Genomic DNA, 13,445 nt, shown 5'->3' on the forward strand with positions numbered 1-13,445 from the left:
GCACGGTGTTAACCTATAGTGCATAACCTTTGTTCTGTGTAACTCATCCCAGAAAATTCCCTCTGCCTAACATCGTGTATTAAAACTCATAAGGACTACCAGTGTGTCCTTTGGAGGGGGGGTGAAAGAGGCCTAAGCAAAATCAACAACCTTTGTCAAAATGGCAATGTTTGCAAGCAGATATCAGTCTGAGCATCCTATACTTTGCTGCTTCTTGGCTGTCGTTGCTAGTAGAGTATCAAGTGGCACGTTTTGATCCTGTTCTGCTAGAATTGTCAAAATAACGTTGAAGAGACTGTTCAAGGAGGAACCTTTAATATTGTTATTTTCATTGGTACTGTTGTAGTTAGGTGGTAGAGTGACACAATGCAGCATCGATAGCGCAGGCTTCAGTCCTTTACTCATTTTATTGTACAGCTCAAAATTAGCTACAATGTTTTTTTAAGGTATTAATCCATCTAATATGCTCACCTCAAGTAATAGCAGTTTCTGATGATGCAGAATTTAAAAGCATATATTGTTGGCTTTTTAGTTTTTATGAAGTGATAGTTGAAAGGTTCTGGTACAGTGAATGAAAGCAAAGTCTCTGCTTTGTATATGTGTTATGGGTTAGAAATTATAAAGAGAACATTAAATAACAGGTGATGAGACCATGGTGGAAGAGGGCTTGCTGGATTGCTTCCTACGGAATCTTGCTTTGTAGACCTGTTACTGCCGGGTGGAATCTTTAAAGGTTTTTCAAAAAACCTTTGAGAACTGATGGATTGTGGCTTCCTATTTTATTGTGGTGCCTCTTTTTAAGTACACATGTTTTTGAGAATGATGCAATTTGTTCTTGGACCAGAAACGTACTTATTTTATTTCTGACCACATTTACAGAGGAAGGAGAGTTTTAAATGCCTGTAGGCATTCATGACCACACTGAAAGTGGTTAGTATAGTTTCATCGTGTTTACTTAAACACATAATGGTGTGAGCATCTGCTTTTGTGGTTACTGCGGTATGTTTTTTTTGGATTTGCCTTCCTCCTTGTTTCTTTTTCTTTCTTTTTTTTTTTTTTTTGTCTCTTCTAATCAGTTTGAGCTGCACAATTCCTATAAATTTTTATTTTCTTGCTTTACATTGGAATGTAATAAATTTAAACTATTTTTTACAGCTATCGAGTAAACATTGTAAGAACGGAATGTATACTTAGGATACCTAAAGTGAAGTACTTCTGATTTAAACACATCTGGGATGGTAGATTTTGAGAACGATATTGCATTAAATGTTGTATTCCAAATTGATTTTCACAGATACAAGGGATGGGATTCAGTTCACAGATGAATATACCTAAATTTAGGTTCCTGTACATAGGTACAAACAGGTAAACCAGGGGCCTCAATTCTGTTGTTTAAAGACAGGTTCTTAGTGCCATTTTAAACTACCAGTTCAAATGGTCCCGTGCTCATTTGAACAGAGGCTCCTCAGTCTGCCTCTCGGAGGCGTTTTGATCTACCATGGGTCTTGCGTCGTACCTGCCAGCCCCACTTCCATGTCATGTATGCTCTAGGGAAGACCAAATGGCCGGACTCCTCCCTTTATGAAATCGTTGGAACCTCAGTTCCTTAAGCTCCTGTTACAATTGATGGAGATCAGATCAATACTGGAGATCAGATCAATGCTACCAAGGGAACGTGAAGAGCCGTTCAGATGACTGTTATAATCTAATATGGGATAAGCTAAATATCTCCCCATTAACTGGGATAGAAGCTTAGATACCTAGCTTATAGGCAACTGCTGTTTAGGCATCTCTCTAGAGACTGAATTTCACCCATTTGTCTACCCTGGCAGAATTTTCTTTAGTATTCAACTTTTTGTTTGAAAGCTGGGGATGGATTTCTTGGGGGCTCACAACGGTGAGCTAAGCATGGTCATTACGACAAAAGATTGCACTTGGAAAGTTTTTTAAAAGCATGGATGAGTTTCAAAAGAATAAAACTGAAAGGCATATGCCAAACTGTGTAACATGACACAGTTGTAAGTCTGATCAAGGGGGGCTAGACTGTCAGAGCACATTAGCTTTGAGATGATTTGGTCTGCCTACATAGCCTTAAGCCATTGCAATCGTGCTCTCACTGTAGAGCCTGTGAAATTTAATAAGACATTGATGCTTTGCTTTCTTTGGCTGTTTGATATCTGGAAAATGACAAGATAATTCTTGGCTGATGATTGTTGATCAAATGTGCATACTGCTTTTGATGCTTGCCATGGGATTCAGAGAATGTAGAAAAAATTAAATATTTCGTGGTCATATTTGAAGGGTACAGAAAATTAATTGCAGGGTATTGGCAATGTGCTGTACAGTCAATATTAGTTCAATCTGTCTCCAGCTTAAAATTGTTTATTTCAAGTTACCTACTTCTATGATTTGGGTTTAGAGTGGTGTTTCTTTTTGTATACAAGACCATTTCTATTTTTTTGGTTTTAAGTAGATTCCATATTCCTTTTACCTGTTGGATATTTATACTGCAAAGTCTCATTATAAATTGGCTGTGGTTTGTGTTCTGCCTTGTATTAAATTTTCATAGAAGCTGAGTAAAATATCGAGTGTAGAAGAATGTACTCAGAACAGAGACATCGTTCTTGAAGCTTCACTGATCTCTTGCTTTTGCACCAGTGGATGGTATTACAGGCATGAATCGGAAGCTGGAAGGTTTACAGGCAGCTATATGAAATACAAGGTTGGCTATGCCGTGCTGCATACTTTGTAGCATTTCAAATGACGAATACTGAAGGCAATGCAAGGGGAAAAGAGGGCTTTCCAAGGTTTTGTGTGCAAGAAAAGGAAATAGCTTCCAACTGAACCATGTAGGAACTTCTGCCTTTTAAGTAGTAGATGATGTATAAGAAAACCTCCTGCACCTGCAGAACAACCCCCTGTGCCCACTTCTTTCCTAGAAAGTTCCCTGTAGAGATGTATACGTCTTATCTTCTGTGTTCCTGTGGGGCTTTTTAAGTACATCAGTCGTATCTCTTGGTATATTCCTGAGATCTGTTTTGTCACCAGTTGCTTTACCAGACTTTAGTAGATCGATATGTTCTGCTACCTGGGAAGGGAAAATTTAACACACATAACAATGTTTTCCCCATTCATCTACCCATTTTTTATGAACCCATCACAAACTAACAAGTAGATAATGATGTTCCTACAATTAGTTATATGCCAGCTGTAAAACCTCTCTGTGTATTATCCAGAGTTTTACCAAAGTAAGTTAAAGCTGTTTTGAAATTCAGAAAACCACAGGTCGTCATATCATTTGGTGAGGAGGGCACAAGGTTGGTGAAACAAAGATTCAAGATGTGAGGCATAGAGATATGAATTTAAAAAAAAAAAACTGCAGATACCCACTTTGAAAATGTTGGCAACCAAAGAAAAATATGGAAAGAAATTCTGTAAAGAGGCGGATAGGGCAGATTTCAACACAGATGAGTAAGAACAAAGATGATTTTCCAGTTGTATTAATTTCTGTTATCAAGGTTTTAGGATAAGTGACAGAAACGTATTTAGAGGACTGTGAAAAGACATGGTTGGGGAGGTGTGTTTTGGTTCCTCCTTCCTTACCCTCAGTTGGTTTGTTCCATTTCCTATGTGTCAATAAGATTTTTTTTTTTTTTTTTCCCCAAGCTGTTTTCACAAATATTCAAATGTTCTGGTCCCAATTCAGAGGTTATTTAAGTAATTGTTGTTGTAGGAGGTTTTTGAATTAGTATTGCTGCAGGAAAATTAGTCCCTAGGATCTTTACCAGTTCTATGAATAATGATGTATTTGTATAGTATATTGCATTGACTGGAGTCTCACGGTGCATAAGCCCCCTGCAAGAACTTCTGTGGAGATGAGATATAAACTGTTTCATTATTATTTGTGTATCTGGTAATATGTAGTAGTTTCATTTGTCTTATCAGTAGCTCTGTCAAAATATTTTCCCAGCATGGTAGCTATTATTTCTATGCTGAACTCAGCTGAACTTTAAAGTCTTTTATTTCTGGGAAGCGGGGGCGGGAGGAATCGCAGTATGCTGGGCCATGTGACTTTTTTTCCATCTCACAGAAAAATGGATAGGACTTTTTTTTTTTTTCAGATTCTTATGTATGTGTGATAAATCCCATCATTTATTTCAAAATAAAATTACATTTCTACACTAATGTCCTACAGAGAAGAACTAAATACAGCTCCATGGAAGCTCTTAATACAATTGTTTTCCATTTGTCTAAATGAACAAATTATTTAATGGATGGTTAGTTCTGATCGTGGTCTAGTTTCCTGCTGGTTTACTCTCTGGATCCTTCACAGTTTGTATTGCAGGCTGTCAGGAAACAAAAATCCTAGAAACCTGGGAGTTCTAGCTCTTAAACTCAGACTCCTGGGTTACCAATATGCTGCCGAACTCCTATAACCCAAGGCTGGGCCCCCTTTCTAGCAAGCATCAGGGTGCTGCTGTGTTGATGTCTGATTAGGTTAAAAAAGGAAGAAAACTATGTCTTTAGAAAAATATGCTTAAAAAAGGATGCTTTGAATTCCCTCTGACATCCTTGGTTTCTATGCCAAGTGGAGAAAGACTGAATTTTGGGTTGCTGAGGGGTATCAAAGAGAAATTTGGAAAGCGAGTAAGCCATGACCATTAAAGACCCCTGTAAGCACTTGAATACGGGCTTGGCATTAATTCAAATCCGCATTTGAAAATGCATTTCCTATCTGGTTCAAATACAAGGCTATCTTCATAAACCTTTGGGCTCGCTGTTAAGGCAACCTTCGTTCTCATGCCTGCCTTCTCCTCTTGCCCAGTGCGCCTGCTCCCAGCCACTGCCAGCGTTTCAGAAAAGCTTGATTTTTCCTGTTACTGTAATGGGGTTTTGGGACAGGGTATATTTCTATTTATCCAAGTGGAATGAACACTCCTTTATGAACTTGTCATATTACTACTGATGATTTAATGTTTGGACATGAGGACCAGGCTAGGCTTTTTTTTTTTGAATATATTTTACTGATGTTACCATAGGAGTAACGTTGCTTAGTGTTTGCTTTTGTAATCTTGTTCTCTGAAGATACTACCTGTGGCAAATGAATTTGTGAATCCTGCCAGCTATGTTAATTTGCCATGAACAAGTGACTTTACACAGTTTGATTTAGTAGCAGTTTAGAATTTACTTATGGCAAATTGCAGGATTTGATTGTGATATTTTGATAGCCCTCGATCATTAGTTAATTAACAAAGTGATTAGAAAAAATTAATCAAAGCAGCAACTTAGTTAAAGATTTGAAGGTGGCAAGGTTCACTCTGTTACTACATGGAAGAAGTACACAAAGGAAAATCAAGTTACACTCGAGTTAGAATCATTCACAGAGGGATCGTGGATGTACGGAGGATCGTCCCGTTGAGTTGTGTTGTTCTCCTTCTCAGAGAGGAGTCTAGGTGTGGCTAGGTCCAATCTTAGTTTCAGACTTGATCAACAGTTTAAGTCTAAGGATAATATATATATACAGATATACCTAGTAGCAGTAAAGGACTCACTTTTGTAATTAAATCATACATCTACAAGCTACTTAATTCACACATGCATACAAACAGACATACTTATACACACACACACACACACAAGTGTGTGTATACATATGTGTGAAGGTGTACCTGTTAAAAATTCCCCTCGAGTTCAGTGAAACACTCACATCAAATACCTTGGCATTTCTCAATGGGCGAGGGTTGAGCCTCAAGGAGTGAAAGGTTTCAGCCCAGGCTCCACTGTTGGTCTTCAACGACGGACCTCCAATTTTAGCAAACTTTAACTGTTTGGGAGCTCCGAGAGGAGTCCCACACACAGGGAGATGCTGGTCGCAGACCCATGCGGTCCAGGACTGCTCAAAGGGCCTCACTTAGGACCTCTGTTTTATAGGATCAAGAGATGATTGGTTTTAGTCGTCAGTAAATTTCCAGTCCAGGCCACAATCCAGGTCGGTCATCATTGGAATTCCAGTAGCGATGGTACTGTGCCACTTGGGCTATGATTCGGATAAGGTATGTTCTGAGGCTATCGGGGACAACTGATTGTTCCCATTCTCGCTCCCTGCCTCAGCCATGTAGGAGTTTCTGGTGTGGACAGTGCCGCCTAATTGTCCAACTCCTTCCACCAAGGCCAAGATCTGTCCGGAGTTTCTGAAACTGTAAAGCAGTACAGCAGAAAAGAGCCATGGGGGGGGGATGCACCCCCACGCTACCCATTCCTGATGTCTGTTCACTATAACCGAGATGCTATAGGCTGTAATTCCTGTTTCCTACAGAGAAGAAAATGTCATATCTTGAAAATGCAAAATAGAAGAAGAACGAATGGGAAAACACAAGTCTACAGGCGGTTTTCTTCACAAGTATACCAGTGAAAAATTTGAATTGCTCAAAGTAAAATTATAGTGCTGCACTACATGAAAATAAAATGTCCTTAATGGACAGCTGAAGTTATTGTGCTTGGTTGGAGAATGAAAAACATGATAGCAAATGGAAATCTATAAACTCTCAAGATACTGTCAGCTTCCATATTTAACAGCTCCATCTGAATTTATATTTAAGAGAAAAGTAATAACTCTCGTGTACGTTTCAGTTCTTGTGCTGACTTGCATAAGGTTAATCTGGGTGACGGTGAGCAGTAAATTACAGTTATGAGACAGAGAAACGTCCGTAGCTGTCCTGAGATGAATAATTGGGGATGAGTGACATGAGACTGACTGCTGGGTCATCAGGAACAACTGATTGAGGCACAACCGGCTCAACAGGACAATTTTGCCATTGGTACCATTGTTGAGTTCCAAATATTTTTTAGAGGACAATGGCTTGTTTAAAGCTTCCCGTTATGTCAAGCTGGAGAGAAGCTTACTCTTTGCTCTTTTAGAGGCTATATGAGCAGTTTGGTCTTTCCTCACTTGGAAGAAACAAGTAGAAACGCGGTAGTTGTTACTGAAGGAAGAGGATGTGTTCTCAAACAGGCGAATGTTTTATGATGTGTCACAGCATTGCTTCTCAGTCAGTTTATGTTTCTTTGCATTTATGCGTCCCTCCTGAGTGCCTCAACTTCTCATGACTGTACATAAATCACTGTCTAAGCATTCTACCTACAACGTAACTTGAGCCATCTTTTAAGGAACCATCTGACTCCTTTTCCAATGATAACATCAGGGCCTCATAGGGGTTGCCCAGTATTTTTTGATGTTTTTACAGAAATGCTGCACTGCTTACAATTGCACAAGTGAGTTTTGATTTATTTATTCACTCCTGTATTTTCTGGTTTTGCAGGTCCATGTTCAGTGTTTGGTTTGGTTTTCCTAGCAGATCCAGAGAACCACGCTGACATTTTCTATCAGATACAAATAGAAAAGCCCTGTGAGAAAGTAGGACTTTATGGCTCGGAAAAGACAAATATGCTGAAAATTTGTCTTGACTTCAGGTTCTGGTGGTTGTAAATTTACACAGCCCTGTGGTGTTTCATCCACTTGGACCAACAGATTTTTAAATTTACTGAATTAATATTTATGGGAGGAAACTCTGTTCCTCAACCACAGTGCTGATAGCTTTTCCCTGGTGGTGTCTACTGGAGAACATTTTATAGGTGCCTTCTATATGCTCTTTGTCTTTAAAGCCAGACCACAATATGTCATGAGAAAAGTTTTGTATGTCATGAGAAAAGCTTTGTGTCTCTTAAAATACAAAAAAAGCACAGGAGGTTTTTGGAATCCAAGCCTAAACTGCTATATTAGATTGAGTGATGTTTCTGACAAGATATTTCCCTCCAAGTTAGAGTGGAAATTTTCTAGACTGCCAGTAAATCCAACCAACTGCCTGCATGTGAGGACTTATTTTCTCACTTCCTTTTATATCTCTATACAATTAATGAAGCCCAGTGATTAACCTGAAGGGTTGGAAAAAAGGATCTAAATCGTGTTATGTTCGAATGCCTCACTGAATTTTCTTCCTTATTATCACTTTATTGTTATTCCATTATTAAGTAAAACCACATTTTTAAGGAACTGTATAAATCTAGATGTGCTTATTACTGGAAACCAGGTGTTTAATATTTCTGTAACTTGAGGAGTGAAGGTGAGCTTCCCTGCAAACATAGCGACAGGCTAATGTATGTAGACTCATCCAATAATTTTTCCTGCCCAGACTTGCCTTCAGTAGATCATGAAGTAGGTCATGAAGCTAGCAGGCTTTCCAAAACATATTAGATAAAGGGTGCAGGGGAGACAGGTATATTATTCCATTTATGTGGGTAAAAAACTCCATAGACCTTAATGTCTCAGAACAGTTTTGGGGTAATATTTTGCAGAGCGAACCACCTCACGTAGATCTGATAAAACATGCAGGAGCTCCATCTTATTGCTTCCATGTTATCCTGTCCCACTTAATATTACTGTTGGTGTTACTTTGGATACTGTGATTGGGACTGTTAGCTGAACCATTCGGTTCTCCGCTGCTGCTGATAATTTTTTTCAGATTTTTCTGTGTTTTATATCCCACAACCTCTTTTGTTATTGGAAATTAGTAGAGAAGCCAAACAGAAAGCCAGCCAGGGATCAGTACGATTTTTCAGCAAGAGTATGCTCCGTCCCCAGGAATCGAGCTTTAAAAAGTAATAGATTGTGTGGCATTCTAATAGACTTCTTCTAACTCAGGTAATATTATGTGAATATATTGCCCAAGAAGATCATGTAATCTTGGTCACTAGATGTTTTTAAAGAGTAGGTAAGAGGAATGATAGAAGTACATCTGATGCAGTTTTGGAGAAGAGGGTTAGACTAAGTGACAAATGCCATATTTTTTTTTAATTTTTTAATGATTTTAAGTTTAAGTTGCACACACGCAGATCTGGCTTAAGAGACAGAATGGTTTACCTTTCTCACTCTTTTGGTTTTGGCTTTTTGTTTTCTTTTTTTTTAAATCTGAAACACTTTTCCAAGAGCAATATTTTTTTCGAGTGTTGGTCTTTTTGTATTGGTTGCTAATGTAGAAATGGGAAGGACAACTCTCACTTCCCTTCTCAAAATTCTGTGAATTGAAAATAAAAAGATTTATTCCAAATCCCATCTGAAAAAGACAAATATTAAAAGGCTTGTATTTTTTTTTTTTTTAGTGTGTGTAGGTATGTGACAATATGAGTAGGTTCATAAAATATTTAGGAGACCTGTGAGAAATTAAGTACAAGGAAAATGGAGTTGGAATAAGATTAATGAAAGATCTCAACAGAATCTACGCACAGTTTTGTTCCCACATATGCAGTGTTGAAGTTCTTTCTGTTATTTTGTCAAGGTTCCGCTACAAACTATTCAAACTGCTGGTTTACATTTTATATAAAGCCTGGCTTTTCAAGAGGTATTAAAGATAATTATTATGCATTTATTTTCAGCTCCTATGAAGCAGTTTGTAAGAAAGATTGAAAACAATATATTTTCAGAAAATGATCCCTGTATATAATAAATAGAACTTTGTTTATAATGACAGTAAATTGTCATGTGACCTAAGTTTTAGGGAGTTTTAAAATATAGAATGACCAGATTTACAATTCAAACAGAAACAGCTGTCTTCACAACCGTGTTCTTGGTGGTGGTTCTTCATTGTTTTTTGCTTCTCAGGCCCCAGTACATCCTATACATGTTTAAAATTAAAAGTCTGTTAAGTTGCAGTGGAATTTAGTCACAAGTTTAAATGTTTTGCCCAAGATCATTATATCACCAGTCCCATTTCCTTGGGGTCATGAGAGCTGACAACTTCCAAAGCACCAGTTCAGCCAGAGGTATTTTATCTTCCACATCCCTCTTGACATTCTTGTCGGTTCACATAAGAAAATTGAACTGAATCCAGCATTAGCTCACTCAACTTCTAAGAAATATATTAAATAATAATTATTTTCTTGGTGTCTCATATAATCTTTTTAATCATTAATAGCTCTAATATATTCTAAATTTCTTTTTCTCTCTGAATTTTTCACTTTTTTTCCTGTATTTGCCTTTAAAAGTACTGGATGTCTAGTCAGGAAGCACTGTTCTTTCCACATGTAAATTCAAATGTTTCAGTCTCATAAAGAATTTAAATATACAAGAGAATTCTGTAAATTATGTTTGCTCCTTTCTTTGCTATTTATCTTAGTAGGAAGGAATAGCTAGTGGTCAAGTCAAAGGCCTGGAAGTAAAGTTATTTGCCCTTTATCACTGATTTTTTGTGTTCATATAATGCTTAGTCTTTCTGGGCCTCTTACTCCAACATTAAAATTGATGTCATGACAGTCTTAATTCATTAAAGTTTAAGTGCCTTGAAGTTTCACATTAAAAAAAATATATCTTTCATAATATTGCAATATTTGTATAATGGTAGTGTTTGACCGTTGGAGGGTGTCCATAACATCTGTCCCGTCAAAGACTAGGATTTCTATCGATTTCATTTCTTCCTCTTTAAAGATTACGTGAATCTCCTTAGCACATGTACTGAATTTTTGCTGTAACTGGGCAAATTTCTTTGGTTTGCCTATTTAACTAAAAACTGGGAGAAGAATGTCATGGGACAGAATGAAGTGAGCACTGCAGCCATGGGAAAATTTCACGGAATTTCATTTTGATGGGTTTTTTTATTTGTTTCTGACCAACAACCCAAACTGCTTTCCTATAAAATGGGATATTAATTTCCTACATGCCATAGTTTGGAATAAATGATTTATTAAATGGACCCCAAGTTCATCAACACTTTGCCTTCAGAAAACTTGCCTTTTTTGACACGTATTTACTATTCCTCTTTGTTCTACCTTGTATACGTGTGTATGCATACAAAATGTCTGGCTATACTTCTGATACCTTGTCAGAGTATGTGCTCATTTTAAACTCAGTGTATTCAGATAAAAAATGGTTTGGTTTTTTTTTTTTTTTTTTTTTTTTGGGGGGGGGGGAGCATTGCCTTTTCTTCTGGTGATTTCTGCGTTTTAGCTCATTTTATTTTGCCTTAATTAGTTTTGTTTTTTCTAAAGTGTGTTCTTACGAAAGTAATGACTTCTGCATCAGTGCTTTTAATATGCTGGAAAGCATTGCCTTAATGTTTGCAAGACTTAGGCTATCTGAAAATAATGTTGTTAAAGCTATTTGTTCACCTGTAAAGTCCTTTATCAATCTTGGGTATATAGTGTATATCTTGGGTATAACTTCTATAATTTTTCTTTGTACTGAAGTTAGCATTTATGGGTCATTAATTTGTTCTTTTTCCATGTCTGCAAGTCAATGTCAGTATGAGAGAAGTTTTCCATGCATTTTATACTATACCAATAGTCATATGATTATTAGCTCTATGTATGCCTGCCTTTGGTGTATGGGTCTTAATTTCAATATTTGCAACAGCCCGGATTAATGTTGCTGGGCATTGGATTCTTTTGGATGCAAAGCAAAATATTCCCAATGCTGATAGAGTTTACTGGGGGATGCATAAAAATAAAATAAGCATGGATATACTGAAATTAGTGAGCTTTCAGAAACCCATGTCAAAAATCTGCATCTCCTCAAGGCTACATAACGCTTTCTGTTCACTTAAGATTTGTGGGGGGCTTTTTTTCTGGTATGCATAATGTGTCCAAATTTCGGTAATCATGTGGAAAACCTGAAGGCAGCAATGGGAACATAAAGAGTAAATTAGCTATGCACATTTGTTTCCTTGAGATATTATTATTCTGCAGGTGAGCAGAGGAGGGAGTAGCTGTAAACAGGCTTGGGCTCCATCAGGGTGCAAGCGCCTACCGGTGATATGTTGTCAAGTGCAGGTTTGCCCTTCTTTAGGAAATAAGTCTGGAACTGCTCTTGAGCATTTTCAAAATCTGACTTAGCCAACTCTATGAACATCATGATATACATTAAATCAGCTCAAGCACTTGTAGTAGTCTTGCTTCATTCTCATTATGATCCGAGGGCTGGAGCCCCTCTGCTATGAGGCCAGGCTGGGAGAGTTGGGGTTGTTCAGCCCGGAGAAGAGAAGGCTGCGGGCAGAGCTGAGTGCGGCCGTTTGGTGCTTAAAGATGGCTGATAAGAAAGGTGGGGACAGTCTCTTTAGTAGGGCCTGTAGCAATGGGACAAGGGTTAGTGGTTTTAAACTAAAAGAGGGGAGATTCAGACTAGATGTAAGGAAGAAATTCTTTACAATGAGGGCAGTGAAACACTGGAACGGGTTGCCCAGAGTGGTGGCAGATGCCCCATCCCTGGAAGCATTCCAGGCCAGGTTGGACGGGGCTGTAAGCAACCTGATCTGATTGGAGATGTCCCTGCTCACTGCAGGGGGGGTTGGGTTAGATTACTTTTAAAGGTCCCTTCCAACCCAAACCACTCCGTGATTCTATGATTCATTACAAGCCGGTAGGAAGTCACGTCGAATAGGGGAAGGATAGAGGATGTGAAGTGAAATTTGTCCCATTTAGTACATTAGATCATCAGTTTGATAGTCAAGGATACACTTTCCACAGGCAAAGGTCAAAACTCTTCTCATATTAGTAATGTCCTTACGGTATTTACACGTTGATTAGCAATCAAAACTAGAGAATTACATTAGCGTGGGTAAACCTCTGGTTTATGTATCTTGCACTGGTTTGCATTATTCATTCTTTGCTTACACAAGGAATGTTTTTACAAATGAGAACAAGGCACTGTAAGTTAGTGATGGAAAAAAAATCAATACAATTTAGAGAATTGTCATCTGAAATGATGGTATCAGATGTCCAGAAGAGGGCACACTTGCACACCAGAAATGTTTTCTACATCACTAAAGATCTGCATGCCGATGTGGTACAGCTGTAATCAAAGAAAATGTAATAATATATAAAAGAGGAGGTTACCTTGTCAGTAGTTATGGGATCTTTAGAAAAAATAGATTCAAAAGGTTATATATATAATATATATACATATATATAAAAATCAAATTAGCATTAAGTGAACTATCAAACTATCATCTAGAAATGAGGTGTTAATTTCTACTTGCATTTTTGAATGACATGGATGTTTTGATTTCAGTAAGGTATTTTGGCAGGCAAAGGGGTAAGAGCCTCTCCTGCCCTTCTGAAATTATTTCAGGTGCACATGTGTGATGCAGAGCTCAAGAGTATATGCATTGTAATACAAGCTAATTAATAGTCATTACCAAATATATGGCAATATGAAATGAGATATGTCAGTGTTCGGTGGCATTTGATATCTGACTTTGGAAATTCTCGTACGACTACCTAATTACAATAGAACTGCAAGGACATCGTGTCTTGTGACACAGTAGCTTGTCACTTCTTCCAGAACTGTGTATTAGCCAGACACTGGGAGCACACGTGGTTTATTTTGATATTTCTACTTGAGAAATGGAAGACAGGAAAAGCATCTCTACTGTAATCAGTTCCCCCAAACTTCATTATAG

The 13,445-nt window shown here is 37.8% G+C and overlaps 1 protein-coding gene across 4 annotated transcripts in view; it reads left to right on the top strand.

Moving 5' to 3' along the window:
* The window catches only part of LOC104131806 (catenin alpha-2), a 468,889-nt gene that overhangs the window by 102,536 nt on the left and 352,908 nt on the right, over positions 1 to 13,445 (top strand). The gene's annotated exons all lie outside the window — the stretch shown is intronic.

This window comes from Egretta garzetta, unplaced genomic scaffold, assembly GCF_000687185.1.
Source record: "Egretta garzetta isolate BGI_Z169 unplaced genomic scaffold, ASM68718v1 scaffold570, whole genome shotgun sequence".
Lineage (NCBI taxonomy): Eukaryota > Metazoa > Chordata > Aves > Pelecaniformes > Ardeidae > Egretta > Egretta garzetta.